Source organism: Onychostoma macrolepis, chromosome 17 (assembly GCF_012432095.1).
Source record: "Onychostoma macrolepis isolate SWU-2019 chromosome 17, ASM1243209v1, whole genome shotgun sequence".
Taxonomy (NCBI): Eukaryota; Metazoa; Chordata; class Actinopteri; order Cypriniformes; family Cyprinidae; genus Onychostoma; species Onychostoma macrolepis.
Window position 1 is genome coordinate 15,605,851 of NC_081171.1, and position 14,126 is coordinate 15,619,976.

General features: G+C 35.8%; 1 protein-coding gene across 1 annotated transcript in view; it reads right to left on the reverse strand.

Annotated features, from left to right (window-relative positions):
- Window positions 1–7,732: 7,732 nt before the first annotated feature.
- The window catches only part of LOC131523297 (uncharacterized), a 36,932-nt gene continuing 30,538 nt past the window's right edge, over window positions 7,733–14,126 (reverse strand). Inside the window, exons 2-3 of the mRNA XM_058749584.1 lie at window positions 8,526–8,623; window positions 7,733–7,799 (exon numbers count right to left, since the gene is read on the reverse strand). The gene's annotated coding sequence lies outside the window, so the exon portion shown is untranslated. The remainder of the gene's footprint in view (window positions 7,800–8,525; window positions 8,624–14,126) is intronic.

Genomic DNA, 14,126 nt, shown 5'->3' on the forward strand with positions numbered 1-14,126 from the left:
AGGACCATGGCGGATCCGGGGACTCGGGAGGCCATGGCGGAGCAGGGAGCTTGAGTGACCATGGCGGATCTAGGAACTCGGGCGACCATGGTGGAGCAGAGAGCTTGAGTGACCGTGGCGGAGTATGGAGCTTGGGCGCCCAAGACGGAGCAGGAATCTCTGGGGTATAGAGATCCCCCTCTTGGGGGCGCTCAGGCAGCACGGACTCTTGGGGGCGCTCGGGCAGCGCGGAGCTGGACGGAACCAGCGGAGTGTTGACAAATTTTGCATTTCTTTCACAAAACAAATGGAGTTCATGTAGTAGCTATTTAGTTTACTCTGTTGATTCCAGATGCTAATAGAACCTGCTTAAGGGGAATAAAATGATCTAAACATTTCAAATTATTTCCTCAGAAACTGGAAGATGGTGTTGACATATCATGGTTGTGACACAGGAAATATTAACATTAGGATTTAAAATATTCTAAAACTATAAAACTTACCAGAGCCTGTTTGACACTGATATACTCTGCAGAGGTGGAATATAGCAAGGGGTCATTTAGAGTGACAGCTGCCCCTGATATACCCTGATTTTTGTTGTTGTTATTGTTTTGTTTTTTTGTATTTTCATGAATGTCTGATGGTTTTGACAAAAAGTGGGGACACAACTTTGAAACCTTATGAAAAACAACCTTGCTTTGATATGAGATATTATTAAGTGTTGCCTTTGATAAAACAAGCTCTTTTTCATAATAATAATAAAAACATTTTGATCCATCTTATTACTTCTGAACGATTGAACCCTTCTCTGTGGACACATGAGATGTAGTGAGAAGACAATAAGTGTTATAGATTTGATATAATAATGATAAAATTAAATTGAAGGGGATACTTGTGTTAAATACATTCTATTATTAATCCCTCATAACATTTACATATTTTCATTTTTAAACCTAATAGCAGTTACATTTACATTTACATTTAGCAGACACTTCTATCCAAAGCGACTTACAAATGAGGACAATGGAAGCAATCAAAATATACGTTTTTTTATAGAATAGATAGTTAAAGATTAGAATAGAGTGCTATAATTAGAGGGTCAAATAAAGATGGAAGAGATGTATTTTTAGCCGATTCTTGAAGATGGGCGAGGACTCGGATTGAGTTTGGCCAGGTCATTCCACCAGGAGGGATTTAATTTAAATGTCCATGGAAGTGATTTTGTGCCTCTTTGGGATGGCACAATAAAACGACATTCACTTGCAGAACACAAGCTTCAAGAGGGCACATAAGTCTGAAGTTACAATTACAATTACAAGTTACAATTGCTGGACATGTTTTGTCACATGTATCAAGAATCAGTGATACCATATTTTTGAACCTAATACAAAATTGCTTTTATATACACATGCATGCTCATGTAAATGCATGCTCTTGATAAATCAAATATAAACTTTTGCACAAACTCATAAATAAATAGACATAATAATATCTCCATATTTCCCTTCTTGTATGCTATATTGAAGGCCCCCTTCATGTCCTAAAGCACTAAAACAGTTTCATGTATTCATACACACCAACACACACACACACTCACACACCTCACTTGCTTCTCTCTGTGTTCCCCCTGACAACAGATCCAGCACCCCAGACCAGATGCTTCACAATTACCCACAATTCCCCTGGAATTGTTCCTGCCTCATTGAGTCTTCTGCTAAAGTCAGGCAGCTGCAACTCGTCAAAACACACACATACACACACACACTACAGGGCACAGCCTGATGTGACCGCCCCGCCCCACCCCATCTGTTATGGTCGGGATGACGTCACCTCGCTCCCATCAGGTTAGATGCACCTAAAAGCTTTATTTCATAATCTTCATTCACAACTGTATTTTATGGACTTTTTATGGGCTTAAAGGCTTAAATATTAGCCAACACTTGATCCATGATCCATCCATATATCTAAAGATGACAGGATAAACCTTAGTATCACACTTCAGTCAGTTGAAAAGAGAATGAATGGAGGAAAAAAAGACAGTATTGTTTTCTGTCAGTGTTATTTTAGGGATATAGATGTGGATGTCAGAGATCTGCCCTTCCGCCAGCATTACTCGTTTATTTACTGCTACAAAAGTGCCTTCATTCTGGTCCAGCTAAAAAGGGCAAGTGGCCAACAAAACGCACAAAACCTGACAATCGGTGTGACGAGAGAGAGAGAGAGTAGAATAAAGGGAATGTGACAGAGGCAGGAAAAGGACCGAAGTAACTTAATTACATACTCAATAATGAAGGAGAGAGGGATGAGTGTGGAGGAAAGAAGGAAAGGGGTGGACAAGATGTTCTTCTCAGAAAGGCCCTGGACTTCAGCAAAATGTTTTTGGTAATAGTTTTGTGCCTTGGAGCATTGTAAATTTTAATGAATGATAAAAAACCAATTATCAGTAGTCACATTTTAATACATGAACCAGCCAACTGACCTTTTCATAGGGAGCCGAGAAAATGGCCCTCCAGCAAAATTTTTGTTTTTTTTCCTTCTGTCTTTGCTTCTCATTTAAAATAAATGTATTTTTAGTTTTCCCTCTTTACCTTTTAAAGCAGACATATTTTACAGATTGTGTAGCACAACTGTGTATGAGTGATGTAAGTTAATTTAATGCAATACTTTATACAATAGCTTATATATTAGCTGTTTAGCCTATATATATATATATTATATATATATATTAGGCGTGTCAACGTTAACGCATGTGATTAATCAAAAAAAATTAACGCGCAAATTAATTGTTTGATAAGGTTTGACCCCAACTTGTTCCCCTCATCGCAGCGCAGAAGGTTATCTATCATTGTGTGATGAGGGTACAGCGAACCAGTGTAGCCAGGGTCTGTCGCCAAGTGGTTTATTTTGAAAATACAGTCGCGGGAAAAAATTACAGCGCCGTGGGTTGCGGTTTTTTGGGCTACTTTTATAATGTACTGCGGCCGCCCCAAAGTGTATATAGACAAATAAAAATTAAAATAGATCCTTTTACTAATGTGTATTATACTTGGAATGTATCCCTGGAAACTTAAGAACAGAGAGGCGGTTGTAACATCAAACAACGTGAGTTTCAGCAGAGCACACATGTTAAGGCTTTTACACAGCAGAAATAAACATGACAACAGCCACTATAGATTATATATGATAATAAACACACGATTACGATAGGATATTTGTATGTGACTTTCTTGAGTGGAATGTGTACATCTGAAATGCTAATTTGTAAAGCGATATAAAAGGCTATAAATAGCATATTTTAACAACAGTAAATGACCAAATTCCACATGTGATCGCAAAAGGAAGTTATTACAAACACTCGATGGTAGTTTGAAGAGAGTTCTGAGTAAAAGTGTACTATTAATCTCATAAGCATGAAGCATGATGCTAATGTTAGCTCTAATGCAGCTGCAGAACAGGTCCAATTCTTCTTCATAATGCATTTTGTCATAATACTTCACGTAAGGTCGCAAGAAATGTTTTGTTGTATTTATTTAGAAATACTTCTGATAATAGTTGAGTAAATGTATACTGGGATTGAAGCGATGTGGCTTGGTAAACGTTTTATTGCCAGTATAAAGGCTGATAATGGCTGAATAAAAACAAAAGAATAATGATAAAAGACTAGGATTATGTCTCATACCTGGCGGAAATGTAAAAGGTTCTGTTTCCTTAAACTAGTTTGTCATGTATTTCTTTATTTCAACACATTTACAGGTTATGATTAATCACAGTCTATGACTGTGATTAACACGATTACATTTTTTAATCGATTGACAGCATTAGCTGTTTAATTTTAAATTTCATAAATTAAATGTTGTGAAAATAATCAGACCTCATAAGTACATTTCAATAAATTTCTTATTTATTTTTCTTTATTTAGATTTCTTATTTATTTCTTATTATTAAGTCTAGAATTATGATTAATACTGTTGGTCTTTAAGATCTAGTCATCAGTTACTTTTATCTGTCCCCCGTTCACATTGTAAAACAAAAGGTGATCGAGCTTTCTCAGTAGTGGCCCCAAAGCTGTGGAACAGTCTACCTTTGAACATCAGAGCTTCTCCATGATTGGATGCTTTTAAATCTAGTTTAAAGACTTATTTTTACTCTTTAGCATTTGAGTGATGTTGTGTAGGTACTTTGAATAGTTTAATTGGAGTTTTATGAAATTACACTTTAATTGTTTTTGATACTTGTTTTATTTTCTGTTGTCTCCCCTTCCTTTTTCTTTTAAATTCTGTTATTTTTATTGTAAAGCACTTTGGATCAACTACAGTTGTGTTAAACTTGTGCTCTATAAATAAAATTTGCCTTGCCTTGCCTTGTTGATAAATATTTACAAAAAAAAATTATTTTAATTTATATATAAATGGAAATATAAATTTATGTTTATATATGTATTCAATAAAAAAAGCTTTTTTAAAATGATTTTTCATTAGAAAGCATTGTCTTGAGTTGTTGCAAACCAAGTACTATTTTCATTGACCTTGTTGTAGTAGATCATAGATTTAAGTTCATTGCACACTGAGTCTGAAATTTTCATGTGCGTTTTTCCGTTTCTTTGTATTCCTCATCCTTTCCTATCAAAATGCATGCTACAGATGCGAAAACGCAGAAAATCATTTGAAATTGATCCAAATTTTTTTATAACGGATGAAAGTTTCGGAGGCAGTGTGTAAACGTGAGGTCGTATTTATTTTTTAACGTGCGAAATTTTCGGACTCAAAAGTGACCTTTATTGTGTTAAATTTCAACCCTCTATGCTATACTGAACCGTTAACTGTTTATTTTCATATTGAACCATATAAGTTTTTCATTCATCCAGTAACTACATTGTGACTATATGGTTGAGCGCTATTGCTGTTTGCACTTTAAATCAGCATGTGGAAACTAGAATTTCCTCATCACTACTGAAAAAGACTTCATGAAATTGAGTCCCTTCTCTTGCCAACTCTCTCTTAACCCTTAGAAGGTTTCAATTACATACTTGTCCCTGAAGTTTTACTTAGTTTCATCTATTTAACATGAAGGCCACATCTTTGCACTTCCGTGAAGCTTTTTCCAGTCTCACAAAGGATTACTAAGATCTGAAACATGCTGGGATTGCTTCAGGTGTGAGGCTATTCTATTCTGTTTCAGAGAGACAAGCGAGACGTGAGACAGGTGAATTGATTCAGAAGAAACAGACAGGTTTGAAAAGAATCACTTTAAGTACGGATTCTGAAGGACAATCTTGTTCTTATCTGAGAACAAGTGAACAAAACAGAAAAGCTTCTTAAATCCTTTTGCTTTTGTTGAGAAATACCTTCCTATATTTATTGCATCAAGACATACAGACACACAGCGAAAGCGTCTTGTTTTCTATCCTTGCGGCAATGCGTAAATCCTGTTGCATGGCCTTCTAACCATCTAAAATGTGATGGTAGTGTGAGATTGGAACTCACTATAACTGCTACTATATATGTGCACAATTACCCACAGTCCTGTGAAGAGAGCACAGTCAAAACCCGCAAAACAAAAGACTTCAACATTCCCATAAAGACTCAATGAGAGTCTAGATCGTTTAGATAACTGTCTTATTAAAAACCAAGGAGATAAGCATGCTGGCTGCCAAATATGGCAACTTCCTGTCCATCTCCTAATGAGCTGTCATAAAGATGACTGATTGCACTGGGAACAATGAAATCTTTCATATTTGAGCTGAGAGGTCTTTTGTTCAACCCCAGTTGCATTTGGGAGACCTCCAGAACGACAGGCTTTTGTTAGCGTAAAAGAGGAAGGCCTGATTAGACACGCCAGGGATGTGAAATTTCTCTAATGAAAAGACTATTGTAGAATATTGTCTTGATACAACAGCAGGGCGGATATTGCAGTCGTTTTTCTCACAAAAGCTCAATGGCTAAAGTCAGGCCAGAACCTTTTATCAATGCACAAAATATTCCAGTTCAATAATGACAAGACCCATCCAAGCAGTGCTGTTAACATATTGGACTAGCACCCCAGAACAGCAACTGATATCTACTTCTGCACACAGACCTTTGATATTATTGTTCTGTTTTTGTATCTGTTGATAAGTCTTGGTCTGATTTTCTCACATGCATCATTCTAAAAATATGGTGACACTTCACTTGAATTTTCAGCCATGAAAAAAGATTTTAAATAATCCAAAAAATTAAGTTGTCAAGTACCTGAAAAAATCTTTGTTCCCTTCATCTGGTATTGTAAATGTGACATTTACAGATTTCTTTTTTTTTAATAATTTTATTTTCTGGGGTTAAATTTTTTTTAGTCCAAAGTGTGCAAAATTAATGAAATCAATAATTGTTTTCAATAATTTTATTTTATTTATTTCATTGGAGTTAACAGTGTTAACTTGTATTTTGAAAATACAAAATGCTGTGGAAAAGTACTTTGAAGGTTAAAGTTCAGAAAAATGATGCACAGAGAGAATTTTTTGCCTGCTGAAAAAGGTATTAATTTACTTTTGAATTAATTTTTTCCCATATTGTTCATTTAAAAGTCATGATACATTTGGTTAATGTTTATGTAAAAGATTTTCATTGAACAAAATTGGTTATTGGTTGATTTTTTTTAGTACGATTTGTGATTTGTTTTTGAGAATTTTTTGAAAATCAATTTATTTCAAGCATTTGTGATTGGTATTACAATACTTTTTTTAGCAGTAAAATAAATTAAAAAAAATGTGTAGTGTTTTATGTTTAGTAATAATGTGAAAATTAATATATGCCATCGACTTTCATTAGAAACATCAAACTTATTTTTTTAAATTAATTTATTTATATACTTTTGTAAGACATAATTGTAATACAGAATTGTTTTTTGTTTGTTTTTTTGAGAATGACCCACAAGTCATTTGTTAGACCCAGGTTCAGCTTTATCCTGGACTAAGTTACAATTATTTAAAGTGCTTTAAAATTCCAAGTCTAGTTTAACTATAAGTGTCCGGGAGTTTTTGGAATTATTGTCATACATAATTTACTGTCTGTAATACCGAACATCTGCTGTTGTTTCTTTTCAGCTCATTCAAAAACCAGCTGCCACGTTTGGAGTGTCGGTTTATGTCAGACACTCATACACACACACACACACACACACACACACACACAACTTGCTGTCATCTTTGATCCCTTCTAAACCTCGGCTGTGTCCAACGGTGTATGTGTAAGAAACTAAAAATGACTAATGACTCTTATACCGTCTGTTGCCTGCTGGATCGAGGCAGGAATTATTGACGCGGGAGGAAGTGAGGTGAGGCAGGGAAAGGCTTTATCCTTGAAGAAACGCATTCTCTGACATTGGCAGCGTCTTGCTGTTGGTGCAGCTTTAGGGCACTTTTACGTTAGCCATAAAATATGACTTTGTCTGAGCCCCATTTGTTTTGCAGTCGTTTCCCCCGTGAGGGAGGTGAGGCTAAACCACAGTGATATAGTGACTCCTGCACCCCAGATCTCTGCTTTATGGAGCCATTAAGAAGTTCCAACCTACCACAATTTCTTAAAGTGCTCAATAACTTTGTATGCTGACTGTGTCGCTCTGTTGAAGTTGTAGCTTTTAAAGTTTTGGCGACGACATTTTGCCAATACATAATGAAAATGAAGGCCGGTGTTTGTGTGCGCACACAAACACCCACAGAGAATAAGAGACTGGAGGAGATGGCACCTGTCACCTCACATTACACAGGAAAGGTAGACATTTGATTTAGATGGTTGACTGCATCCCATAACTCCATTTTTTCCTTGTGTGTGTTTTTTCGCTGTCCTCTGAAAAAGATGGATGGGAAAACAATTAGATGATCAACCAGGGAGCCATATTTGATAACCAAGAAATTGTGGTCATGTAATGTTGTCTTCACAATTAGTTAACTTTATTTCATAGAAAACATACTGAAGTCAGATTTGTGATCTAAAAGAGTGTTTTTTTTTTTTTTTTTGCGTAATAATTGAATTGGCTAAAAACAGTAATCACTAACTAGCTTATTGCACTAATCACCATAATGGTGACTGTTGAATAATACAACAACAATTATATTCAATCATGATGTCAAACATGATTGTAATTCACCACAGTTTTCTTATGGAATTTGCTATTTTGAAGCAGTTTTTTTTATTATTATTTGCTATATAAGGACTTTATTGGTTGTCTGAATCTTCAAGTACATAAATTCACATTATTGTGGTAGTCTGTAGCAGCTTGTTAGCAGCATTTTCAAAAACAAAACTGCTATTAAAATCCATGTTTGAGTTCTAACTATTTGTAAATTGTGTTGTCAAGCAATATTTGTAGACTTTAATGTTTATGTTAAATACAGACCTTATTATATTCATAAATTAAAAACCATCATTCTAAAAATGCACTGGAATTTAAGATTTAAAATCTTGTTGAGTGACACAAAAAATAGTACTTTTTTAGTGAGCACTAATCATAAAAATGTAAGTAAATATCATATATATTACACAACTGCACATATATGTGGCAAAAAACAATACCTTTCTCAGAAGAATCAGTTGTTTAATTTTCAGTCTGTTCCCAAAATGTTTGTGCCCCTGTGACCTGTCCATTGATTCAGTTCACCTTCAGTTTATGTCTGAAAAGAAAGCAATTTTGGCTTATAATAAAGACTTTGACAGAAAAGCAGAACAAAAAAGAATTTGAGTTTATGTGCTGTGGCTAAAAACATAACAACTGAAAATCTGAATCAGCTCAACTACAAGCTTATAAACTCATAATGTTAAAGGGTTACTCCACCCCAAAATAAAAATATGGCCATTAATCACTTACCCCCATGTCATTCCAAACCAGTAAAAGCTTTGTTCATCTTCGGAACACAATTTAAGATATTTTGGATGAAAGCCGGGAGGCTTTTGACTGTCCCATTGACTTCCAAGTAAATAACACTGTCAAGGCCCAGAAAAGTATGAAAAGACATTGCCAAAATTGTCCATCTTCCATCAGTGGTTTAATTTGAACTTTATGAAGTGACGAGAATACTTTTTGTACGCAAAGAAAATAAAAATAATGACTTTATTCAACAATTCATCTCATCTGCTTCACCATAGCGCCATTTTGGAGAGTATCCGCTAGACAAAAAGTACCGTATTGACCCGAATATAAGACGACCCTGATTATAAGACGACCCCCCCCTTTTTTCCAGATGTACCTCTTTGGAAAAAGGCTTTTTGACAACCAAATCTCAACTCAGGAAAAAAACATGTTTTCTTAAATTATTTTCATATTACATTTTTTCCTATTTAAATTTTAGTTTTGAAAGTATGGTAAATACTGGTAAAATGTACCAACAATCACATTTAAAAATATACACTTTTTGATATACCATAAAAATAACAGGTAGCCCATCTGAATTATATAACATTTAGGCTATCCATCTCATAGTAGCCTACAACAATTGTATTAACAGTAGAAGTGAAATCTTATTGTAGCCTTCAATTCTGGGTACTGTCTTACGTTTTAAAATCACTTACAGAGGAAGTTTGTCCCATCAGGCTAACATGACAGTCATGACTCATGCCACTCTAAGATTTCTATTTCTTTTGTTTTCACTCGCGATCTTTACAACACTCAGTACATTACATATTTCATGGCACACTCGTTTTATGTGTATTTTGGCGCCATCTATTGTTGTGGGTGTATTATTGACATGTCAAAGTCTAGACCCTGAATATAAGACGACCGCGTTTTTTCAGATGTATTTCCAAAAAAAAAAACATTGTCTTATATTCGGGTCAATACGGTATTCTCATCGCTTCATAAATTTCAGATTGAACCACTGATGGCAGATGGACTGTTTTGGCAAAGTCTTTCATACTTTCCCAGGCCTTGACAGTGTTATTTACTTGGCAGTCAATGGGACAGTTAAAAGCCTCCCGGTTTTCATCCAAAATATCTTAAATTGTGTTCTAAAGACAAACTAAGCATTTACTGATTTGGAATGACATGGGGATAAGTGATTAATGACAACATTTTCATTTTGGGGTGGAGTAACCCTTTAATGAATTAATACTAAACATTGTTCTAAATGATTCGAGATTTAATATAGGGCATAATTCAGTCTGGAAATGATGTCAGAGAGCTTATCGCTCTTATTTGTGTGGAAAGAGATTCATGACTTTGTCTTACATCATTGCATTATTCCTGATAATGTCATCATCCTGTTACAAGCAGCACAGAGTCCTTGGTTTCGACTAATGATTGATTTGATTGATTAGCAGTTGTTTACAGTAGTTGTTTGTACAGTGGAGGGCTGTCTGGGTGTTGCAGAGGGTTCTGGGAGAATAAGCTGGCACCTCAGCACAGCTGCTTTGTTCTGCTGGATTTGTGTGGCAACACCAGCAGTAGAAATCACTAGAACGATAAAAATGCTCCCATCCCACTGGCAGCAGCCCAGTCTAGGAAGGTATTGTCTTCCGTAATTGTTCCGGAAAAAGAGAGAGCCAAGACAATGAAGCTAACAAGCTGTCTGTGGAATCCTTAATTTAAGAGCCTAGTGATAAAAACAGATTTCAATTTCGGTTCCTTCCCTCCCTCTCTGCCTCCTCCATATTCTCTCGCTTTCTCTGCAGCACTGTAATATATGCAGTGAGAAGGTCATGGTGTTGTGATTCCAGTGTGAGATTACAGTGGGAAACTCACACACACAAACGCAAAACGTCATGCAAATATGATGGCCAGCAGCCCAATGATGACAACACAAAATCAACCGACAGCTTCATTATAAATGTTCTCTTTAATTTCGAGGGAAGAGGACATTTATGGTTTCTTATACTTTCTTGGTCAATGCAGCTGTATTTTATATAGCACATCACTACAGCTTTTATAAACCAGAAGACATTTAATTACATGCTTGATGATTTATATAAAGTATTCTGATGTAATTGTTTTTTTATGTTAGCAGGTCTCGCGCATGCATTCTTTTAGTATGAGTATGGTCTGATTCCCGAATGAATCTCATGAGGTGGATATTTTTAGATTAAATACAGAACAGCTAGTGTTGTCTGATTCCTAAAAGAATGTCTCTGAATCATTTCCTTTTACTTAATCAAAAACATACAGCACACCGGTTCTTTTTAGTGATTCAAAAACAGACAAAGTAACCAGTGCAGTCCGATTCCCGAATGAATGACTCCAATGAGCTGGTTTCTTTTAGTAAATCAAAACGAAGCAGCACCACTAGTGTAGGCTGATTCCCTAAAGAATGAGTTTTCTCAGTTTTTCTGAGTTTTATGTCAGTTCTTTTTGGTGAACCGAAATGGAACTGCACTGCTAGTCAATTCCTGAACAGTAAGTGGTTCAGTGAGTGGTTGTTCACATGACAGTGTGCAGTTAAAATTATTAATGATAATAATGATTTTTTTTTTTTTTTTTATGTTTTGTGTTGTTATACAAACAATATATATTCATGCATGCATTCATGCAAGGCCAGTTCTTGGATTGCATCCATGTCTAAAAACTCTGTAAATTCACCTTTTATAACAATAATTTTAATTGTATTCTCATCATTTATTAATAAAATTACATTTCTGTTTTCCATATATTTATTCCTTTGAGGTACTAAAATAATCATTAATTCAACCATTAAAGGGTTAGTTCACCCAAAAATGAAAATTCTGTCATTAATTTACTCACCCTCGTGTCATTCCAAACATAAGGCCTTCGTTGATCTTCGGAAAATCCGGTTTCTGATGTCACGTGTTTTATTTTATTTTTTCTCTCGATGTCCTTGACTATGATAGTACCCTTGCTGTCTATTTCATCAAAAATGTCTTAATTTATGTTCCAAGGATGAACGAAGGTCTTGCGGGTTTTGGAATGACATGAGGGTGAGTAATTCATGACAGAATTTTCATTTTTGGGTGAACTATCCCTTTAAGAATACCAGAATCATTCAAATATTTATAATTCAAGGAATTCCCATTCCTTGATATAATGCACAAGATACGCCATAACAGTATCTTATCAGTATTGTATGAGCGTGTCTTTATCTCAGCATCACTAAATCCTTTTTTTTTTGTTAGCCAAAAATCAACATCCAGACCCGAAAACTTCAGGTAGCATCTAAATCGAGATGTAAACACTGACCATAAGGAGAAATGTTACATTACTGTTATATGTATTGTAGGTCATTAGAGCTGACATTTAAAAAGTGTGATCATCTCGTCCTGGCCGGGTCCAGCTGGAATACACTAATGATTACAGCAGAGGCCTGCAAGGTTTGCAGATGGATCAGAAATGAATATGTATCTCCACATTTGCACACACAGCTTAAATCTCCCATTAGAGAAAGAACGTGAGAGCACGCACACATAAGCTCTGCTGGCCTTTTAAGTAGATAGAAATGTGAACTAGTGATAAGACTAAATCTAAGAGGGCCGAGGATTAACTAACGATGTGAGTCTTTGGCCGTTTCTCAATACCAAGTACGCAAAGTTCGGACTTGCGTCCTCGGTAGTTCGGACTTTGCGAGTTCGCTGACTGACGTTATCGTACTTGATAACTTCAGTCAGCTCGCCTAAGTTATCTACACTGTATTACAATACGACGAAACACGATATTAAACACCACTGCCTCTTTTTGTTTTCATGTAAACATATTAATAGCCGCAAAAATGTAGTTCATGGAACGCACATATTACAGTGAAACGAAATATATCAAATAGCGTTGCCTCTTTTCTGTTTCATTTAAAATATTAATAGCCACAAAAATGTAAACGCATACACACATTACAATAAAACGAAATGATATCAAACACCACTGCCTTTTCGTTTTCTTCAAAATGTAAAACACAACTCTCTTTTCGTTTTCATTTTAAAAATATAAAACATTAATACGTGGTCTAGGTAATATGTGCACATATACTCTCACTATGTATAATAAAATGAAATATGACAAGCACAAATCTGCCTTTTTTGTTAAATGTCAGTTTTAATGAACAATAGCCATCATAAAAGTATAAAGTATAAGAGACTTATGTAATAGGAAATAAAGACAAAAGCAAACAATTCAGTCAACAAAGTAAGCGCTGTATTACGATTAATAAATAAATAATTTATGAAACATAACTTTGTGCTCAGCCAAAACGATATGACCTGGAAGAAATAATAGATTCGTGAGACTAAAGATTGTCTGTTAGATTTACCCAAAACGAATTTCACCTCATGTTTAACCACTGCAGAGACATCAGAGCCAGCGGCAAATGTCAGAAGGACTAGCCGCGGTGAGGCTGCTCTCAGCGAATGCATGAGCACTGAGCGCCCAGTGATCGCGTGGAGCTCACGTCTCCGAAATCGGCGAAACAAATTTTCAAATAGGCGCTATCTTTATAAATAAACCGCAGATTTGAGTTTCAAACAACTACATTCGCGCCTAAAATACTCTTAGAAGGGCATTTCATGACACAATAACAGTAATATTTTGAAAATTTTGCGGTTTTCCCCTCCGCCATTAAAGGCATAGTTCACCCAAAAATGAAAATTGTGTCATCATTTACTCACCCTCAAGTAGTTCTAAACCTGTATGAATGTCTTTGTTCTGACGAACACAAATGAAGATATTTTGTAGAAAGTTTGTAACCAGGCTGTTTTGGGGCACCATTGACTTCCATAGTAGGAAAAAAAAAACAGCACTGCTCTGTTTCCCACATTCTTCAGAATATCTTCCTTTGTGTTCATCAGAACAAAGACATTCATACAGGTTTAGAACTACTTGAGGGTGAGTAAATGCCTTTACTCACTTTAACGCTCGCTGATTGGTGCGAAATGCATTCTGGGATACCTGGCTGCCTCAAGTTCGCACAAGTTCGGAGCAAGAAAACATCTGGGGATTTGAACTGTACTTGGCTAGATGTGAACTTTGAATTGGAACGGTACTTGGGCGACGACTGATGACGTTTCACAAGTCCACAAGTACAGACAAGAACGCATATTGAGAAACGGCCTTTGTTTCACCTGTGACCTCTGAGATCATTCTCATTCGGGATTCACACTGGCTGGTTCAAAGGTTGTGACCTTCCACAGATTATTCAAAGACATTGACTATGTCAAGGGTCATATGTTCACTGTGCTGTGGAGTGTTTT